Here is a 23,213-nt window from a genome sequence, read left to right on the forward strand (position 1 = left end):
ATGCCTATGTTTTTTTAAAAACCCATACTGCTTTGTTAAACCAGAATCACTTGGGTTCCTGCCTAGCAGGATGCACATACTAGTTTTTCACCATCATCTGGTAAATAATTCAAGCTTTCTATATTTGTGCATAAATAGTTTCCTCTCTTCTGTTTCAGGTATTACACCATGACCATTACAAGCAGTTTCCACATAATCTCAGGCGGTCAGCATTAAGCATTTTTTCCTGCAGTATTCAACTGTGCCATCCTCAAAGCAATTCAGGGCACAAGAAAAGTGGTTGTGGCAGAGTATGTTCTGACTAAAGTGGCAACTTCAGCACTATTCCAACAGAATACACAAGGGCACAAGTTACCTTTAGCACACTGCAAATGCAAGCACATACGGAAAGTCCTGAGAACGAGAGCCCTCTGACAAGAACAGAATGCTATCACATAACTGAAATAAAATGCCAACACTTGTCAAAGGTTATTTATCTAATATTGGGGCAGGCTTACAAACACTCCATTCATACAGAAGACTCATCTCCACTACTACAGCCTCATAAGCAAGAGATGCAGTTGCCTGCACCAATATAATTACAACAGCCTCTGAGTCACAGAGGAAAATCTGGCTCATGCTGATACATTAGGCAGAGCATCTCCAAAAATGACCGTGCTGATAGCATTAAGTAAGAACTATGACCATGGAATTGGAAACGTTATTATTGTCTCCACAATACTAAATTTATCCTTCCTATAAAAAAAATAGGGAAGTGAAAAAATGAATACCTTCGAAAGATAATGAGCAATCCAACAACAAAAAATTCTACTGTCTACTCATTATTTTTATTCGGGTCACCCAGTAAATGAGCCAAAATCAACCAAAAGATTTTAACTGTGAACTGCAATGTTTCAAGGTCATTCCTTTCCAAACATAAACAGGATTTTAGCAGAAATTAATTGGAAGAGAATGAAGGGTTTTTTCTCCTCTGTTTCTGTAATCTGTTTATTTCACTGGCAAGCATAGTAGAGCTACTTGAAATTTGCAAAACAAAGGAGTAACACAACATACTATTGTGTAAAAACTTAATTTATGCTAGTTATTTTCCTCCCTACATCTGGCTTGACACCCTGCAAAGAACAAACGAGATATTTGTTCCTATCTATCCTGCAACTGAAGTACTCAAGATTTGTATCAGAGAGACAGTCCTCTCATGCAGTGTCCTCTGACTGCTCTACCCACAGCAACATGTTTGCACCCGTTCCACCCATTGTGGTGAACAGCATTTAGATACCAGCCACATGTAAAAAAATACCATAAAATCTGGTGCTGCACCAGAAAAAGCCTTTTGTGCATTTAAAACTGAGTAAAAAAAAAAAAAAAAAAAATACAAACTCATACCCTCAGTAGCATGTCCAGTCCATAGCAGCTTAGTTCCACATTACCAATTAGCCAGAAGGCTGAGGACAAAAAATACATGTGTACTTAATTTTATTAAATATAAATATAAACATGTAATGTTCGCTTCCCTACTGATGAACAGAAGGTAGGAATATTCTCCACACATGGCTCAAAGCTGTTAGCAATACACTATCTGACCCTTCACTAACACATGGGAAGAACTTATCTTTCACCAACTGTTGATTTGTAGAGATGATTAAGGGAAAACTATCCAGCATCTTCCATATGTTAAAATAAAATCAGTCAGTCAAAAGCCTGTCTCTTATAGATTCAGACCCTGCTGAAATAGCTCTTTAAAGAAAGGGTTAAATTTCTTTGTTTCAATGAGGAATTAGTGTCATTCTGTACAGTTTTATTGGATTTAGGTCATAAATTCATAGTAAAGACATCTAACATTAGCATCTGTTAATAGGAAAGGATCAGAACTAGAACACAGATAATTTGTGTAAGGAGGAAAAAACTCACAAGCTTAGGCATGAATTCCAATATAGTAGTAATCTATAACACACTAAACCACAGTCTCTGTAATCTCCTGTCCCAAGCTCTATTGGATAATATCTTGATTTAAACTTGGAATTAAATGTTGTTCTTTTAGCTCACCTTTAAGCATCGATACTCAAGTCATGCTTTCTGCAACCGGGCTCACGGATTACTGGAATTTTTAAAGTGTTCTCCTAGTGGTCTCACATGAACTACTTTTTTTACATCAGCATTTTTTACAAAAAAAAGTGCAAAAATTAGTGTGACCTATTAGCAATACTAAAACTGTACTCAAACTGACTAAAGAGTCAAGTAAATTAAAGCATGCAGAGGCAGGCTACATGATTCAGTTGGCAGGCAGGGGTGCAAAGTTTTGAGCCAAATGGTCACCTCAGATCCTTTGTTGGGATTCTTAATTAGGAGGCAGATACCCTTACGAATACATGAGCTCATTACTGCATTGGATAAATTCAAATGATCATTTGCACAGAATCAAACTTTCTATTCATGCCAAGTGATGCATCCATTTTACAGATCTATAGAAGTATCTTCTCCTCAACTTCAAGAGAGACAATAGCAAAACAAAGTAACACAAAAAAAAAAAAAATCACAGTTAGAAAAAGAAAAAAGGAACTTTATCTACATGTCACATGCTAAGGAATGACCAATACACTATGACAGTAGTCTCAGCTTAGCTATGATGATCTACCAGCTGAAAGAACTCTCTCATGTTCCTCCTAAGTGCTCTTGCACAGCTCAACAGCTGCGTCCTTGAAGAAAGCATCTTGGAGGGCTATAGTTTGAAATCCTTCAGTAATAATGTTGTATTTCTCATCCATGATTGAGAAGTGGATGATTAGTTTAGTTTCTTTGGTGAAAATACTATCATTTTACCTTTATTTATCTGCCAGAGAGGAATGGTTAACAATGCACCTAGAACAGACTGGAAGATGTAATAAGATTGTCATTCAAGTTAATTGGTTACATGTATCACAAGCACAAACAAATTTGCAGGCTTCAGATGTGCTGCAGCTAAGAGATGGTCATAATCACTAATTTATCACAATTCAATTTTTATTAAATGGAATAGGAATCTTCCTAAACAAGGACAGGCGACAAAACACTAGTGGTTTAAAATTGCAGCAGTCCAGAACTCCAAACAAACTTGAGTAATTTAATCCTGGCATGGAAACTGCATGCTTGATGCACCGAAATTTGCATGATGCCACTGCGCAAGCACTGCGGTATAAAATGTCAGGTACAAGCATCTGGAAAACTACAACCTGCTTACACCAGCTCCACTGCTTCACACCATCTCAGTTTGCATTTCTGTAGATGGACACAATTCACATTAATTTACCCATCAAAAAGCCATTACCTTCACTTTTTTCTGGACTATTCTTTAAAATCCTTCTAATAATCATGCACTTACATGAACTAACTTAACTCATTAAAGCACGTTGGTGACTGATTTTGCCCTCACATAGGTATAAATCTGGCTCATTTTGGCAAATGTGAATTAATTCACCTTGAAAATATTTACAGGCCTTTGGAAAAGAAGAGATACTGTGCTTGTCATAGGAAGTTATTTAAAGCCAATTCTACTTCTTATATTTCCCCTTCAAAGACATCCTAATTGAGAAGGCTGGTTGCAGTTTGATAAGGACGTTAGTACATACCAACCCCTCATATACTGTGGCTGCTATTTTCACAAAATTAAGAACCACAGGTCACCAAGAGTCTAACCAATATTCTCAGAGAGGATACATAAACACCTTTATACAGTTTTCAGCTACGTGTTCACATAGCATTCCCTTCCACCAAAACTACTTCAATGCTCAGAGAGAGGAAGGACACTACTTACTGAGTAAGCAGATAAGGTATCCGGTGTCTAGTCTCATTAGAGTTGTTCAGTCCACAGCCTTATGGTTCTCTACTCAAGCTCTGCTAGGATGCCAGAAGTATTAATTTCTTCATGAGCCTCTCCAAGGTGATCATCATTACAGTATTAAAGTATTTTTTCCAACATTAATGAACTTATCTTCTCATATCATGCTATGTTGTGCAGCTAGTATTATCTTCATTTTACAGATACAGACATAAAGTATAGAGACTAAAGTTAAATGGAAAAATCTTCATTTAGTTTGGATATCCAGCCAGCTTCAGCTCTAATACTTTAAGTCCCACAAGGATCAGAAATACAAGTTTATAGTAACAAAGCAGAGGAAGAGTAAGGGTGGTCAGAAGATAGAATAATGAGGTAAAATACCCTTAACAACAGGCTTGCCTGGTTTACAACAGGAGAAGAAGAATTGGAAACTTTGGATTCCTTTTGGACTCTGTAAAGGCCTCACAAGACACAGACTCCACTACTTACCCGTCTTCCCAGTTGCCCAGAGCCATTCCCATTGTCCCTCAGTCCTATCCTGTCTCCATCACCAGCCTCCAACAACCTCATCCAACCAACATTAACATTTTGTCCAGACAGCTCATTCTAGCTTTACACCAATTTGAAGCCAAGACTTTCTGTCTCACGGTCCCCCACTCCATGGACAGCTCTTTCTGCTTCAGCATTTTAGTCAGGATGCTTGCTCATAAAGCTACCTGAACTCCAGGCACATCCCAGTGCCTCAATGCTCTAAGGACATTGGTAAGAACATCATATTTTTAAGAATACAAAAAACATTAAAAATTCCAGGTTTATATCACCGCTACCACAGACAAGAGCTGCAAAAAACAGCAAATGCTGGATAAGTCCTGCTGGACACTGTCTTCTTAGACATGAGTACATGCACTCAGCTGAAAGTTGTGTCCTTTGGGACCCCTGAACACAAGGAAACTGAAAGGAAAGCTGTGCCTGGAGGTACATGCTCAAACACAACACAGCACAGCAGTACTGCTACTGCTTTACCCCCAACACTTCAGGTACTGTCTGAGGATAAAGTGAGCACAAGGTTACACTGGGAAAGTACATAAACCAGCTATTATGGCAGGGATACCTGAGAAAAATCTTATATTCACAGCCTTAAATTTCATAATCTAAATTAATAGTTTAATGTGAAAATAAAACACACACTTTCATTCTCTAAAAACAGCTGGTTGTGTAGGCCTCTAAAACAAGTAAATACACACACACTCCACTTGGATCGTGTAGAGAGCTTAGAGTGGGCATACAGAACATACAGGAAGACATAGGGAAGTAGTAAATAGAAAAATCAATTGAGCAGTGAAGCTTTAATAAATGTTAGTTCCACTTCAAAACTTCCCTTATAATTTCTTACACATAGCTACTCCACTGTTTCCATTTTAGAGGTGTTTACGTTGTACACTGCTTCAGGTAAAACTTCTCAGTGGAGCAATAACTCAGGTTATAGCTTCCAGGTAAGGTAGACCTTAGTGAAAAAAATGACAGAAAAAAAAAAAGGTATGACAGTTTTCATATGGAAAAGAGCATCACAGGCAAGTGTTCTACATCTACTAGCTAATTCCTGCTGCTATCATCCTTTCTGGCATAAGGAAAACGCATGCAAAGAAAGGCACAATTTAGTTTTGACATGGTGATATACTAATGACAACAAAAAGTATGAGTGGGACTTCTATCACTGGGTTAGGTCCACACTTAAAATTAGTGAAATTCTTTGAAAAATATTAAAGCAGAAAGTACCACTAGGGGCTCGAGGGTTCATCTGAAAGTGAGATTGACTACTAATGAATTAGTGTTAGTCCTATGGCCATAACATTTCACTGCAATCAGCGTTCATACTGACTCTAGGAAAAAGAAAAATCATTTTAAAAAGAAAAAAAGCTATAGTCATAATCCCAGAGAAAATGACTGAAAACCCACAGAGACTAATGACAAGCTCCCAAAGGAGAATTAAAGCCAGAAGAAACAAATACATTATCCTTCCCATTGAATCCATTTTCCTTGCTATTGCTGCTTGTAGCCCTGAATAAGAGGTGTTTCCTTCTCTAAAAAGGATTTAAAAGCTGTTATAGCTTCTCTTTTCAGAAGCAACAGAAGCTGTGATAATCACTGATTAATCATCTTGGACTGTGCTTGTATCAACAACATGGATGTCCTGGCTTTCAATGCGACAAAATGCATAAGACAACTTGGAACTGCCAGAAATTCAGATGACTGAAAAGATTAGATTTACATCAACAGTATATAAATATCAATTTCTGAAACATAGCAATATTAATAATTTAAAAACACAAAGGAAGTATAAGAAGACTCACAAGTGAATCTGATTTTCCTGCAGTGAGATAAAAATACTAACATTTAGTATGCTCTGTATTATTTATGAAATGTGAAGATCATTTATTACTAAGCTTTTGTACAGCCATGGTTAGATTAAAGAATAATAATGTATTTGCTGTTATTTTAGAAGCTGTCTCCATGGAATCTGGCTGTGTTATGCCTTGGGAAAAAAACAAAGTTGCGACTACAGTATCAAAGTCTTATCTTTATGTGCATGTCATATTACATAAAGGTTTCTGCATACTTGTTATCTACAGGAGTACTTGAGTGAACTACGTTTTACCTATGAATTTGTTTCATATTATGCATCCCAAAAACATTTTGTACAAAGGAGCACAGGAGGCAAATGATTCTTTTTCTCCTCCATTTTCACAGCTCAAGTTCATAATGAAATGAATGGGATTGTACGTATTAAGTGTCTAGAAAGAAAAGCATGTGAACTAAGTAGCCACATTCTGTGTTCACACAGCATTTTTTTTTTTCCCCCAAATCTGATTTGTGGCATCAGCCACTGAAGACAGACAAGATGGTTCCTGATGGCTGAGAACACCTTCCAAAACAAAGATGTGTACAAGTAGTACTATTGAACAAACAAGGTTCCTACCTAACCAAGAGGTGACACTTTGCCCTCCAGAGGTATCTCGAGTTTGGTATTGAACTGCTACAGCTTTGCCGTTCATGCTCAGAAAGAAATAGCTTATGTCCATGATTGCACAAATGTCAACTATGCCTTCACAAGCATGCAAAGGGCTGACCCAAAAGCGTTACTTTTTAGTCACTGATGACTGAAGAATGTGTAAACTGTAACAGCGGATCTTACATGACTTAAGGCTCTTATTCAGAGACCAATAAAGTTCCTGTCTCCACAACAGCAAAAGATTTGATGAGACCAGTCTTATCAAGAGGTCTCCACTGACCTATACATACTTCTGTAGAAAAAATACTGGACAACGAGTAGCTCTTTAAACAGAGTCAGATTTGGTAGCTGGAAGTTGAATAAAAACAGCACCAAGGTAAAAATAAGTTATTAATAGAAAATACTTAGGCTAATTAATACCTGGAAAACTCACAGTTGAGTTTGGATGCATTCACAAGTGTCAAGAGAGGTTCACTCCAAATTGTTAAATGAAGAATTTTTTTTTCTAAGTAATAAATCTCATTCAACCAAGAATTTCCTGAGTAAGCCAGTTTCTATTACATGGCAAATCACTGCACATGTTCCTCCAGTTTTATAATGTCCATGGCTGCACTGGGTGAGTTCTCTTGTTCCTTCACAAGTTTTACGTTTAACTCTCCTTTTCAAATCAGTCAGTCAGGCTTCCAATATTGATTAACTACTACTCAGTAAGTACTTTGTTACTTCAGCCTTAATCTTACAGGGCAGGGGTTAAGAACAAGACCCCCATCGTACAGAACAAAAGGGTCATAAAAGCCTACCAGAAATATAAAAATCAGCTTAGACTTATCAGTCCAAACCTGAAAACAACTGGGTCCAGGAAAAAGAAAATAAAGAGGAGACTGGTATACCTTCCACAGCCTCGAGCTATTCAGCAAGGAACCCACACAACTATGTTTGCCCTACACCACCACAACACACTCAATCCTGCTGCTCAGAGTCCCATTTTTAACAAATCTTACCATCCCCGGGCTATGTGGGTAACACATTACATTGACTCCAGAGAAGGTACAATCCTTTCTTTTGTGACAAACAGTGTGCTTCTATGTTGTGTTTAGGACTCTTGTGGGAACTCACGGCAACCTTTCCCCTCGTGCCATTTAGGAGTTACGGAGCCAAACCTTCAATCAGTTCTCAGTACAATAGCTGTGAAAGACTAACACAGGTTTACGCATTTTCCTCCCTACTTCTCTCTTCTCCGATTGTTTTTGGTTTTTTGTTTTCTTCCTCCCTAAACTTTATTACATGCAGCAGAATAAAAAAAAAAAAAAAGAAAAAACGAAAAAAAAGAAAAATCCTCCTTCTCACATTTGTTAGAGCAATGTAAGAAAGCAGGAGGTCATCACTTGCTTCAGCGTATAACTGAGAGATATAGGCAGTGACCTTAGTGCAGCAAGCTCACTGCCCTGGACTTCAAGAAAGCAGACTTTGGCCTCTTCAGGAACCTCCTTAGTAAGGTTTCATGGGATATAGTCCTAGAGGGCAGGGGGGCCCAAGACTGCTGGTCGGTATTCAAGGATCACCTGCTACGTGCTCAAGAGTGTTGCATCCCGACTAGAAGAAAGTGCAGCAGGAGGGCCAGGAGACCTCCATGGATGGACAAGGAGCTGCTGAGGAAACTTAGAGGGAAAAAAGAAGCTGATAGAAGGTGGAAGCGAGAACAGGCGGCCTGGGAAGAATATAGGAGCATTTCCCGGGAAGCTAGGGACCAGGTTAGGAAAGCTAAGGCCCAGCTAGAATTAAGTTTGGCAAGGGATGTAAAAGATAACAGGAAAGGATTCTATAGATACGTAGCAAATAAAAGACAGACTAGGGACAATGTGGGCCCTCTCCAGAAGCTATCAGGAGAACTGGCTACCATGGATTTGGAGAAGGCTGAGGTTCTTAATGACTTCTTTGCCTCAGTCTTCACCAGCAAATGCTCTGACCACACAACCCAAGTCTTGGAAAGCAAATGCAGGGACTGTGAGAACGAAGACCTTAGGCCCACTGTAGGAGAGGATCAGGTTCGAGACCATCTTAAGAACCTGAATGTGCACAAGTCCATGGGACCTGATGAAATCCATCCGCGGGTCCTGAAGGAGCTGGCGAATGAAGTTGCTAAACCACTGTCCATCATATTTGAAAAATCCTGGCAGTCAGGTGAAGTTCCCAATGGCTGGAAGAAGGGTAATATAACCCCCATTTTCAAGAAGGGGAAGGTGGAAGACCCGGGGAACTACAGACCACTCAGTCTCACCTCTGTGCCTGGCAAAATCTTGGAACTGTTTCTCCTGGAAAACATGCTAAGGCACATGAAAAACAACGAGGTGGTTGGTGACAGCCAACATGGCTTCACTAAGGGGAAATCCTGCCTGACCAATTTGGTGGCCTTCTATGATGGAGCCACGGAACTGATGGACAGGGGCAGAGCAGTTGACATCATCTACCTGGACTTGTGCAAAGCGTTCGACACTGTCCCGCACGACATCCTTGTCTCTAAATTGGAGAGACATCAATTTGATAGATGGACCACTCGGTGGATAAAAAACTGGCTCGATGGCCACACGCAAAGAGTTGTGGTAAATGGCTCGATGTCCAGTTGGAAACCTGTAATGAGTGGTGTCCCTCAGGGATCGGTGTTGGGACCGGTCCTGTTCAACATCTTTGTCGGCGACATGGACAGTGGGATTGAGTGCGCCCTCAGCAAGTTTGCCGACGACACCAAGCTGTGTGGTTCGGTTGATACGCTGGAGGGAAGGGATGCCATCCAGAGGGACCTTGACACACTTGTGAGGTGGGCCGATGCCAACCTTATGAAGTTTAACCAAGCCAAGTGTCAGGTCCTACACCTGGGTCGGGGCAATCCCAGGCACTGCTACAGGCTGGGCAGAGAAGAGATTCAGAGCAGCCCTGCAGAAAAGGACTTGGGGGTGTTGGTTGACGAGAAGCTTAACATGAGCCGGCAGTGTGCGCTTGCAGCCCAGAAAGCCAACCGTATCCTGGGCTGCATCAAAAGAAGCGTGACCAGCAGGTCGAAGGACATGATCCTGCCCCTCTACTCTGTTCTCGTGAGACCTCACTTGGAGTACTGCGTACAGTTCTGGTGTCCTCAACATAAAAAGGACATGGAGCTGTTGGAGAGAGTCCAGAGGAGGGCCACGAGGATGATAAGAGGGCTGGAGCACCTCCCATATGAAGACAGGCTGAGAGAGTTGGGGCTGTTCAGCCTGGAGAAGAGAAGGCTGCGTGGAGACCTCATAGCAGCCTTCCAGTATCTGAAGGGGGTCTACAAGGATGCTGGGGAGGGACTCTTCCTTAGGGACTGTAGTGGTAGGACAAGGGGTAATGGCTTCAAACTTAAACAGGGGAAGTTTAGACTAGATATAAGGAAGAAGTTCTTTACAGTGAGGGTGGTGAAGCACTGGAATGGGTTGCCCAGGGAGGTTGTGGATGCTCCATCCCTGGCGGTGTTCAAGGCCAGGTTGGACAGAGCCTTGAACCACGTGGTTTAGGGCAAGGTGTCCCTGCCCATGGCAGGGGGGTTGGAACTAGATGATCTTAAGGTCCTTTCCAACCCTTACGATTCTATGATTCTATGATTCTATTACAGGCAGCAGAATAAACAAAAAAAAAGAAAAAACGAGAAAAAAGAAAAATCCTCCTTCTCACATTTGTTAGACCAATGTAAGAAAGCAGGAGGTCATCACTTGCTTCAGCCTACAACTGAGAGATATAGGCAGTGACCTTATGTACAGGAGAAACTCACTCGTACTGCTGCAGACACAGATCTCTCCCTGTGACATAGGCCTCTGCACAGTCAAAGATTTTTGACCTGCAGATCCAATAACTTCCTGTCTTAGAAACTATATGACACATCCGTAATGTATCATGAGATATCCAGGAGATACCCTCTCCATATCTATGTCTAATCTTCAGTAAAACTGGTAGGAGCAGATGCTAGAATAAAAGGGTAATTTACAGCTCAGTGCTGCTGTACACCATGTGAGCATCTGCTCCTGGCACAGAACACCACCGATGAAGTTAGTGCCTTTTTCAAACACTTGAAGGTCTTCACCATGAGCTTTGGAACACGTGCAATTCTTCACCTATCCCAGACTGCTCCTTCTGCCTCTGATGGCAACAGTTCACACACCAAAGGAAGACACCCTACTTGGCGAACATCTGCTGCAGCAGACAAGGAAGCCATCCTAAAATTTAAGTAAATGGCTCTATTAAAAGTATCAGTATCTCCTGAGTGAACCCATCCATGAACAGGTAGCAATCTGGTGCTAACCTGACCCCCAACCATGCTTGTCAGCAATAACTTTGCTTCTGTAAGGTTGTCATGTGTTTCAATAATATATTTAATTCAGTGATTTTGCTAAAGTAACTTAAGAAACAACAGCAGCTCACTAAAGGCTGAAGAAGAAGTTACAGCAGCTCATCAACAAAAACAAATGCTAAGAGACCTTCTTGCAAATTAACATTTGATAGGTAATGCTGACAATCTCAGACTGCTGCCTTCAGCTACAAGGCCTGGAGAATAACCACTTGCCTATAAAAATTGCCTGTGGCATTATTAATAGGGTGGGAAGTTTATTATTATTATTTGGGTGGGAGTTTTGTTTTTTTTTGGGGGGGAGGTTGTTGTTGTTCTTTTTTAATTAAACTTTTTTAAAAAAGGAGAAGTATATTTACATCTCTTTCCATAGTTCTGTTATTCCCCAAAGTCCGGGGGGGGGGATGGGTATACATGATCCCATATAATAAGAGACGACACACTTTATTATTAAAAAAAAAAAAAAAAAAAATTAAGAGAAAAAAAGAATTAGATTTCCTTAGTATTTCCTTAGATTAAGCAAATAATGGAGAAATCAGAGTCTTCAAGGGAAGACATGCATGGAGAAAGAACAGTAGTTACTTTTTATTCAGCCTGAAGGGAAAAATAACTATGTGGAAACGCTGCAGCTTTGTTAGACATAGCCCAACAGTTAATATGTTACCCCACTACCACTCAAATTACTTTCATCTCCAGCAGTTGAGCTCAAACCTGGACAAGAAATGAAGAATCAGCTGAGACACTACAGAAATTATACCACAGTGTATATTCTAGGGATATGTTTATATGCTCTATCAGCATCTGCTTTGACTATCAAAGAATGCTTACCTGGTAGCATGCTGAAATAATTCTATTAATATGTATGAACTCTGGAACTGTAACAAAAAGTATTAAAATGTCATAGTAAAATGCAACACAATTAAACAAATTACTTCTCCAAGAGAATAAGGAAAGGCATTTTTAACACTCAGACTTTGAAGGCTTCTGATATTTTGAACAAAATTATTTTTAAAATACCTGGTATTATTTTAGCTCAAATCAAATTACAGGAGAAAAATGGCAGGTTGCCATGCACAAAATTTTCTCTCCTTATTTTTCCCTATGCTGTCAATGGGTAACACAAGCTGTTCTTCCCTGCTGCATTCTCTTACAGTCTTGTGCAGCACGCAAAAAGCATCTACTCAAGAATTCATTATTTTCCCCCATTATTGCATACTCATAAAAATGGAACCGACAGGACAGCAGTTTATTCATGCACAAGTCAGATCCCAATCGCACACACTGACGGGCTTTCAGAAACCCACAGATCAATTGTCATTAGTTGGTGGGGGGGAATCATTTGGGAGAGAGAAAGAGTTGCAGAGGTACGGAAACAATCACAAGCAGCCTTCCTGTCTCCACTGCAATGACACTAATTAGCAAAATCAGGAATATACACAGTAGAGATGGCACGTTCTGGGTTTTTAACTACTTTAAAATACATCTAAATTTTGATGAGGCTTAACATGCAGGCATTTAAGCTTATATGAATATTCATCTCTGCGTACTCCACCAAATCTAAGTCAATGTGCAAAGATAATCATGGCTGTAAGTGTCAAAAGTCAGGTCATTAAACTGAAAATACCTACTGGAATGGTCTCATGAAAACTAAGACAGGCTGTCCACCAAGAGCACCTTACTGGCCCTTGCTTGGTCCAATTCATTCACCACTGACCTACTAAGCAGCAAAATTTTCGTACGTGATATTCAGTTACACAGAAAGCTCCTCAAATTCCTTTTCCCCTATTAATTTATCATTTTAATTAGATGGCTGCCTTAATCCAACTTTGCAAACAGCAATGAGCCTCCTCTGAGAAGCAGCTTCCCAAACCTTTCCTCACTTCAGAGCACAGGAAAAGAAACAAAATAAATCACGCCGCTCTCCCCTTTAAGCGAAGAACTTTACCCTCCCGATTATCAGCAACACAGAGTGTTCACACCGGGTTTACATGTGATAGGAACAAGAAGAGAATAAACGTTTTATAAATGAATAATAGAATCCCATTCTCAGAGGAAAAACGGGACACAGTTTGGTATTTGTTTGCTACTGGCAAGTAAGTTAAAACACCGTACCCCTACCAGACTAAAAGAACACCCAGAATAAACTGTCACACGAGGGAGCACGAACGTGTGCCACTGCAGCTTCCCTCAGCAAACACTTTCTTTCCTACGATACCATCTCTCAAACCAGAAACTCCTCCAAGCACCGCAGCCTCGCTGATTCGGATGATGCGCTGCCTGCGCGGCTACCTACCCGAGATTCCCGTACCGCGCCTCTCCGCGGGGCGAGCGCACCTCCCGCCTCCCCGCGCGCCTCTCGCAGCCGCAGAACGCGCTCAGGCCGGACCGGACCGGACCGTCCCTCCCGGCGCCACACGCACCTGAGGGGACCGGCGCTCACCGCCGGCAGGCCGCGGCCCGCGCCCCGGGGCGACAAGTTGCCACGGCCCCGGGGCGGCCGGGCGGGCAGGGGCAGCCGGTCGCACCGCGCGTCTCGCCCGACGCCAGCCCTCAAGGGGCAGGCGAGCGCCGACCTCGGCACCCCTGCGGCGGCACCGCGGCGCCGGCTGCGCGCCCTCCCCGCGCCCGCGGATAAAACTTACTTGCGGGCGGCGGCGCGCGGCGCCCGCCTCCCTCACGCAGCCCCCAGCCGCGCGCGCCCCTTCCCGCCCTGCGAGCGCGGCGCGCGAGCGCAGCCCCGGCTCGGCGGCCGCTGCCGAGCGCGTTCGGACATGCTCAGTGCCCCCGCCGCCGCGCGGAACATACCACCGGGGGGGGGGGGGGGGTTGGGGGGGGAGCGCGGAGAAATAGGGGGCAGAGCTGGATGAGACCAAGAGGACGAGCTAAAAATAGGCGCCGCAGGAAAGCACAGCTGCAGCTTAAAGGGGCCGAGGCGGCCGCGCTCCCTGCAGCGCCGGCCTCGGGGGTGACCTCCCGCCGCGCCGGTCCATCCCGCGGGGCCGGCGCTGAAAGCGGGGCGATGCCTGCGCCGCCCCCGCCCGTGTCCCGTCCGCGCCGGGGCAGCGGGAGACCTGCGGCTACTGCCGCCGAAAGGAGCCTGGCTGCGGGTCCGAGAGGGCTCTCGGAACGTCTGGTGGGGCGGCGGCCGGGCTCTGCCCGCCCCTCACCGCAGCGCCGGGCCCCGTACCTCAGGGCCGGGCTATTTACCTCAGGGCCGGGCCACCCCGTGAAGCGGCGGCTTCAGGAACCAGGTCTAGAAGGTGTGGGAGAGGATGCCGGGCGGTGCGCGCAGTGTTTGTTACTCGGGAGGCAGCTCCGTCCTGCTCTGGGGTGTTCGGTTTGGTGGACGATGCTTGGGGACAGGCACACATGAGCGCTCCAGTGAAGCCCAGAGCAGTCAGATGAGAATGTGACTGGTCCAAGGCAAAGAGCTTCCAGAACAGCCCGTCTCAATGTGATTTTCTAGGCTGGAAGATCTATGTGGCAAGAGAAATTACATGATTACGCTCTCCTGTCACAGTCACTACTGTGTTTCAAACCTGAGAGCTGTAGATAATTGTTAGAAATTAAAAGCCCCCTGAGTATTTGTTGAATAGGAGTTCCTGATGTGGTTTTTAAGCTGTGGTTTATCATTACCTGCCTTCCTAAAAGACCAGTAAGAATAAACATGACAATATTGCACTGTTTTAGATTTATAAACATACTATAAAGCCTATTACCTTAGCAGGGCTTAAGAGGTTTTCCCGAGTTCTTCCTTTGCAGATAGAGAAGACTGCTGCTGCACAAAAAAGCATCTTTACAGTATGAATACTGAGTAAGTTCTCACTCATAAAAGAATATTGGACAACATTTGCATAGTGATAACCCACTACTCTGATGATATCTTATGCAATAGTATGTACAGTCAAGATTACCATGTTAAAAAAGCTTCATTTATTTCACTAGACATGAGAGGAGAGCACTGGAAGTTTATCTTAATCTGAACTCTAACACAGCCCTCAGCAAAAACTACCACAGAAAAAAAGCTCAGCTTCATGTAGGTGAGTATAATCAGGAAAGGAAACATTACTTGTCAGTAACGTCAAATGAAGTGAGAGCAAGGAAGCAATTTCCCTGGCAGACTGACATACAATGGCATAGATTATTAGTCAAGATTATGTAGGTAACTCTGCTGCAGCGCTTTACGAAACAAAAGATGATGCGATGAAGATTATAGTATTTAAAAGGGAATGAATCATGTTCACTAATTGTTTCCTCATTCTGTGTTCTCTCTAAGCCATGAGATACACTATATACTGTAGTCCGTGTCTAGCAGCAGCTTGCATGCTATGTATTATAAGAAGTTATAAGGTATGCAGTGTGCATAACTGTGAACTGATGAAATAAATAAATTATGTAATTCTTTCACCTGGAGCTATCGATCTTGAGGTAGGCAGCAGGGCATATAGAAAAGGCAGTTTTCTGAGTGCGGCTTCAGATTTGGGATAGCAGAGGGCTAATGTATTTCTGGCTGCAGCTGGAGCTCTGCAGGAGCAGTAAGCGGCCTCTGGGGAATTTCCTAGGACAGTTTGCACCTCCACCATCATACAGCTCTAGATAAATCAGGAGACCAAAAGATGTCCTGAGTCTAGAGAGAATGGCTCCCATCTGGGGACTCTTACTGTCTAGAGAGTGCAGAAGACTGTCCATCAGGGCAACAAATGTCTCTGCTAAAGTAATGGTAAAGAAAACACGTATTTTTTGAAGTCTGCACTGTCCTTCTCTTCAGGGATAGCTATATCATCATTCTCGCCTGTTTCTTTGTCTATGAGGAATCTCTTCAGAGATTGTCAAATACAGCTGCTTTTACAAGGACAGATAAACATATAGGGAACTTTCTTACCGATGCTGTGTAACTTGCATGGAATTGTAAAAAAAAAAAAAAAATGCCTAAGATAACAAGTTCTTATAATTCCAGCATTCAAAAGAAATCAGCATCACCCAGACACAAATTACCAAATTGGACATTAGCAAGTAAGTGGTGGCAACATCTGCTTCACCAACCAGTGAACTATAAATTATTCAGAGGCAGACACCCATCTGAAGCTGGATGCTGTTCCTCTCTCTCTCCAGTTTTGCTCAGCAAAAATATCCATAGAGTTGCATTTTGTTCCTACGCAGCAACAAAGATTTAAATATCTGCTATGCTGCTGTGCCCTGTCCAGGCAACCGAAGAGGAACAATTCCTCAGCACACAGAAGACGTGCAGCTTTGGTCTCCACGAATAGCTCAGCACTTTACCAGCCTCTCTTCATATTTCTTGGGAAGGTTCTAGTAAAATCTTTCTTTCTCAAAGGTATCTGTCTCATCACCTATAATTCCACACTGCTGATGATCTGAAGCTGTGACGTACCAGCAGCTGGCTCTGGCTCTCAGACTTTCACCTCAGTCCTCTCAGTTTTATTTTCTTCTCGTTTTTCATCCTTCTTCCTGATGGCAGTGCTCAGATTATCTCTTCCTAGTATAACTCAAAGCTACATTCCAGCATCCTTACCTTTCAAGTTCACTGTCCTAGATAACTTTGCTGTATAGTCAAGTATGTAATCTTCCTGTCTGATAGATAGAATATACATTGATTTTAATTTATTCTAATTTTTTTTATTATTATTATTATTATTGCTTATAGGACACAACTCATTTTCGAGGGATATAACTTGGAAGTTTTAGTAAAGGCATAAATAAAAGGTAAAGGCTATTTCCTCATGGTTTATGGTCTTTTATGTGACAGTTTTACTGCTTCTTGAGAAACAGTTTTGAGAAAAAAAGTGAGGAAAATGAGCCCAACCTGAAAGATTAGGAGAAAAATACTTACAGCGTGAAATACCAAGTAAAAATGTACATCAGATTATTGTGATGTATCTGTAGCATATTTTTCAAAACCCACATCTAATCAGTTCCAAAGTTAAGGACAGTGGTCAGGACATTGTAGGGGGAGGGGGGCATGAGTTCATTGAATTTTAAGAAAAAACAGGGAACTAAAACAGAAAAAAAGTACAAGGAGGGGGATTGGAGTGGAGGAAAAGGAGCATCTGAGGGCCTCCTGCTGTGGAGGTACGTGTGGAGTAAGGATTGGAAGGAGACCAGCTCCCACAGAACCCCAGCAGGCTGGAAGTAGGGAAATCTGGGATGGGGATCACAGGAATGGTGATATGGGGAGTAAAGTGGGGAGCTCTGGCATGTGAGAGCAGGAACGCAGGGCACATAAATCTCTCTGCTGTGGAGACTACCTTTGGAGGGAGCGAGAACAGAAGGCAAAGAAAGTTTTTGTTAGAACAGCGAAACAAGACACAGGGAATTGAGAACTATGGATTCCCATAAGGAATAACTGATACTATTACACCAGGTTCCTGAAGTGAAGGGGAAAGAGAAGGGGGCACAAGGCATATGAGAATGCGTTTAGAGAAAATAATCTAAATTGTGCTTATATGAAACTGAGCTCTGAGTTGGCAGCTGCAACACAGTAACCAGCTCTTGCAGTCATTAACCATTCTCTGAAGTTCTCAGTTCAATATGCAGCAGCAGCCAAAGAAGCCAATGAAGCCTTAAGCTTCACTGGGGCAGTGGCTAGGCTTCATTTGCAATGCTGAAGGACAGAGCTAGGAAAGGTACAGAGAGAGGCAACTCTCATGAGCATCAGCTGCCTCGTGAAGGAAGAATGAAAAGGCTGGGACTGTAGAACTCTTCAATGTGGAGAATTGAAGCATAAGGGGGCACATAGCTGAGGTCTACAAAATTAGAATGCAGTAGATTAGATTAAAAAAAAAAGTGGATGAGAATGATTCTTCACCAAATTCCACAGTACTGTGCAACCTTGGTGAAACTATTACAAGTGTGAAACAGATGAAAGAAAGTACTTTTCACCACCCTCAGCTAGACACAGTAGTCTTCTTGAAAGTATTACCCCAAGAGATTCTATAGACAGGCCTCATCAGCAGGTTCAGAAAAGAACTGGTAAAACCTATGGGTTTACCAGATGTGTAAACAGTAAAAGGAAAGGTTGGGGAGTGCCTGCAGTATCTGGGATCCAAGATCTGTGGATTCTAGGACACTACTAGGTGAACAGACTACAAAACGTTTAGGCTTATATGCTGTCTCCAAGTAGTATCTCCTTCTGCCACTGGTGGAGACAGTATGCGGGGCTAGATAACACCTGTGACGAATTCTGTTGTTGCAAATTACACTATGCGTGATCCCCAGGATCATAGCCATGCTTTCAGCCACAAGTGTGGTCTCTGTTAGCTCTAGAGGTAGCTAATGGCATGCTGCTGTGTTATTTAGATTTTAAAGGAAATGCAGCAAAAAGCCTCTTTACATTTGATAAACCAAGATGTTATATAAAAAATCCCACTTTCACTGTTAATATTCATTAAGCATCACTGGCAAAGGCCTTTGGAGGTTTGGTATAAATAGCTTTCCCTGCGCTGGAATTCGCAATGGCCAAAATCCTATCATCTCACATATAAGCCCTGAATACATAGATACCTTGCTAGGGAGATTTAGAAGATTTCTAAAGAAGAGTCTAACCATATCCCACAATCTTGGATAACTGATTATTGTTACCATTGCATATCCATTCCATTTGCCACCTGCAGGGCTCTGCTACCATACACTGCAGAAAAAATGGCCAGTGGACACAAGTGGTTTAAAACCCTTGGACATCCATCCTTCTGAAATCCAATATCTTTCTGGTATCCTTCTTCCCTGACCATGTCAAACAGCCATATTTGCTTCTAGCAGCTCAGACTGTGTCAGTGGCAGGCTGAGCAGCAGTTTTTGGTCCATGAGAGGAAGCAAATTACAAACCACATATTTTCAACAGCCTCCTGTTAGAGGAGTTTGATCAGAGCAAAGCAAAGGGGCTTCATCCTGCCGTTGCTACACAGAAACTGCACTGACAGCAATGCAAGTGTGACCCAGTAATGGGTCTACATTCTTTCTTTAAAAAAGGTTTTGTATGTAAGAAATAGAATTGTGAGGAGAAACAACTCAAAATATAGCTGAATTTCAAACAGTAGGTTTCATATTAATGGGAAAGGAAAATAACCTTATGTACTAACATAGGAAGAATACAGAATGTGTTCTAACTCAGAGCAAGTTCAGCATTTCCAGCATTCCAGATTTGTTGGCCATATTCCCCTCAGACATTTTCTTCACTAATCAATGTTTTTTCCCAGCCAGTCTGCAGTAATCTACTTTTTACTGCCTTCTCTGGGCGTTGGAGGTTTTTTTGACCTTAGACATCTGAATTTAAATGTTCTTCCGTGACTTCTTTAACTGAGAGTTCTGCCAGACATTTGGAGGCTTGGAAGTGAAGATTTTACTTTCAGGTTGTGCATGTGCTGTTCTCAGTGGTGTATAGGAAACTTACTGATCTCATGTGTTACTTTCGCACATTATGCAGATTTGTATGTGTGACATTAATTTGCTTTGTTTCCAAAGACACCAGTAATTGAGCAACATGTTATGAATTCAGTCACAGGCTTGTATTACTATGTAATACGAATGTATGAAGTGTTTCAGAAAGATTTTCTTAGCACTCTTCAATAGTAAAACAAACCATAGATCAGTTCCAACCTTCTTTCAAAATGTCTGAAATTGTGCCCCTGTAAAAATGGAAAATAATAATTTTTCTATTATTTAATTATTATAGGGCATACAAGTTGCAGTAGCCATTATAAACCCCAAAATAAATAGAGAATATGAGATCTTTGATGTGGGAACAAGTGTGTGTGTGGAGCACTCTGTACCAGGAAGCTGCAGGAAGCATCTGTCTCTCAGAGAGCAGCAGTAAGAGCAGAGTACTGTTAGTGCAGCTATTAAAAACAACAGAGAGAAGTGCAGCGCACTACTTGGGGATCAATATTTAATCTAATATGCCCCCTTGATTTTCCTCAGTAATCTCAAACAAGTCATATGGTTGTTTACAAAGGAAGATTAGGCGAGGTCTCTGGTAGTCAGCAGAGCCAGGCCAGGGCATGCGCTGATGTGATTGAGCTGTTGGTTGTCTTCTGTAAATCAGTATGAAGACTAGAAGTATGCTGAGATCATCTATGATTTCATAGAAATCATGCATCCTATATTGTAAAAAGTAACAGCGATCAAGGTATAATCATCTTAAAAAGGGGGGCCTCCAATAGCCAACAGGCTATTGGGGAAAAAAAAAGTGACTGCAAGTTTTCTTAGGAATTAAAAACTTTCCTTCCATGCAATTTCCATGGATTTATAAAGCAAAACCTATTTGAATAAACAAAACAGAACAAAACAAAACAAAACCAAAACCAAGTAACCAACCAAAAAAACCCACACACACACAAATAAATAAAATTAAGATCTCCAGTAGCCTTTATTATAAAAGAAATCCAACTTGCTGAAGCTAACAATACCTCGCAGATGCTCTTCTAAGGAGGATTAGTTAAATGCTCTTAAAAGGAAGACAGGTCAGTGTTTGATAGAGCTTCATGAATTTTCAGTCAGCTCTGGGAAGTGGGGGTTTTAACCACCTAGAAAACTGGTCCCACCATTTAAAAAACCAAACAAACCCCAACAAAACAATACAAACCAAACCCAACTGAAAAGTAAAAGGGGAATGTCACTTCTTAAATATTAAATTCCGTCTCTGCTCTTCTAACTCTGACAGAAAAATGCAAACATGCAGTAAGCCAAAAGGTAAACTGCTTCCAAGCTGACTTAATGAATAACAGCAAAATTTAAATCCAAGCCACTGGAGAAGATTATCTTATTTAAGCCAAGATCTATAACTGTAGCATATGTGGTGTTATATAAAGACATAATGGCTGCCCAAAAATAGCTGGTCAAGGTATGTACTTGAAGTTGCATTTCAGTGCTTGTATTCAGTGCTTGTGGTCAGGCATCACGCAGGGTAAGCACCCAGTAGCAGCAATGTTAAGAAGCAAGGAGGACAGTAAAAGGCAAGGAGGACACTAAAAGGACCATGAAACATGCATGCATTGCACCGTTTGGTGGTATATTAAAAAAATGAAGGAATCTGGCTACTTGATTGGATGTGCCTCTGAAGTATCTCACTGCTGGAATCATTGTGATAAAATTGCTTTGAGATTTGGGAATTTCACCTTGGGCATAACAAGCAGAATTCCCTTTGAATGTTTTGTGCAAGCTTTAAGAAAAAATGCCTAGAATGAAGAGTTAACTACAACTTCTAGTTGTCATAGGTGTGCTTGGGGGCTTATTTACAAAGCACCAAGGTTATGGAAGTTTTACTGTTGATGCTACAGGCAACCACAAAGGTGTTTTAGGATCAGGAAGATCATAGCCCTACATATCTGGTGTAGGCAGCATAATAATACTAGTGCCCTTCTGTCTGGAGGTAAGCAAAAGGAAAGATTGGATTGCACAACCAACATGGTGACTGTAAAACAATGTAAATATGTCTCAGATGCTGAAAACTTCTTGTTCGACTCCAGCTTTCTTTGAAGCTGAACTAAAAAAAACCACATCAATAGACAAGCAAATTCTCCAACTACCATAAAAATGCTGAATGAGCTTAAATAAAAATTAAATTTGTCTATCTTTTGATAGAAATTATGTAACAAAATCCCAAATTAAATAAACAAAAATCAGAAAATAAGGGGATAATTTTAGAAAAAAAAAAAATAATCCTAATGTTTCCTTTTATCTGAAAAAAAGAAAAAACTTTCCTCCACATTTTGGTCTTGAGGTTTCAGAACCTGTTTGCCTTTTAGTTAAAATATGTGTAGGTAATTTAAAAAAAAAAAAAATTCAAAAAGACAAAAGTGAAAGATTTCAGGATTTTTAAATTCCACGATAGAAAGATGGAAAAATATAGAACTATTTCAACCCCATTTTTAAAAGCTTTTTATCCCATTTTTTTATCCCATACCTGTTTTTTTGATACAATCTTCACAATAAATCTTCCCATTCTATACTTAACACCTGAACGTCATACAGCCTTTTGCTACTACTGTGAATTCTTGGTTCCCATCATATTTTCTTTCTTGAATGATGCAGAGATAAATGACTGCTACTAGCAATGCAGCAAACAGCCCACATCTTGTTTTTAAGCAATATTTAAGCCAATGCAAACAGGATTCCTGACTGGTTTTCTGTTTGCTGCTTTGTTGCAGCAGAAACCTGCTGTTTCTCAGCAGGCTGGAAACTTCTGACATCTTCTGCTTTCAGGTCCTGAATTACAAATAGTTTCTCTTAAAAATGAAGACATTTACAGAAACAAGTAAAAGGGTCGCAGGTGCACATTACTGGCTGTTTTTATTGTGGATTTTCAAAGATTCTGAGTCACAGTAGATATTTTTAGCTGTGCTTTTAACCGCCTTTTCTGCTACAGTGCCTAACTGGAAATTATTTTAATAGTGGTTTGATTTTGGTGCTCATTTGAATTTAGGTACTTTCTCAAATTTCTTTCAATACACATATCTCTAGCCATCTTATTCTTGTACCGTTAAGCTTACGTTTTCAAAGATGTATAATTTACATGTCTTGGGACAGAAAGCTCTTTAATTATGTTTTTGGATGTATAATATACAATTACCAATTGCATTTTTGTAAGTTCCAAAAGAGGGAGCTGACAGGGCTGATGATTGATAGAAAATTCATGAGGTTTCATAGAAGAAATACCTGTGTTACTGTCATTCTTGTATATCTTAAAACATCTGTGCTATTTATTGTTGGCTCTGATAAGGGTTTTGTACAAGAGGCTGAAGTATAACTTCTGCTATTATGGGCAAAGTGAATTCCAAATTATATAAGATTTTTAAAATTCTTAGAAAAATATCAGTTCATGTTAGATTTGTGTTCAGTCCTTGCTCAATTCTCAGTTCCAAATGAAGATTGTTATTTTTATCTGTAAATTGATGGCCATGAGGGATTACCTCCTGAGTAAGAAAATGGTATGGAACGGTGTTTATGGTAAGAAATTTTTCCAGAGTTGCATTTCTACCAGTTCAGTCACTGTTTGCCTTAGGAATTTACTGTGCACA

General features: G+C 41.2%; 1 protein-coding gene across 5 annotated transcripts in view; it reads right to left on the bottom strand.

The window, feature by feature from the left end:
• OXR1 (oxidation resistance 1) overlaps positions 1-14,410 on the bottom strand; it is a 261,974-nt gene extending 247,564 nt beyond the window's left edge. Inside the window, exon 1 of one of the 5 annotated variants that reach the window (XM_030481344.1) lies at positions 14,389-14,410. The gene's annotated coding sequence lies outside the window, so the exon portion shown is untranslated. Of the gene's footprint in view, positions 1-13,474; positions 13,493-13,601; positions 13,789-13,823; positions 13,914-14,388 lie in introns of those variants that run through there. The other 4 variants (XM_030481352.1, XM_032919856.1, XM_030481360.1 and 1 more) reach the window with 4 other exon arrangements.
• Between the last annotated feature and the right edge of the window lie 8,803 nt (positions 14,411-23,213).

The sequence above is a fragment of the Strigops habroptila genome, chromosome 1 (genome assembly GCF_004027225.2).
Source record: "Strigops habroptila isolate Jane chromosome 1, bStrHab1.2.pri, whole genome shotgun sequence".
Classification (NCBI taxonomy): Eukaryota; Metazoa; Chordata; class Aves; order Psittaciformes; family Psittacidae; genus Strigops; species Strigops habroptila.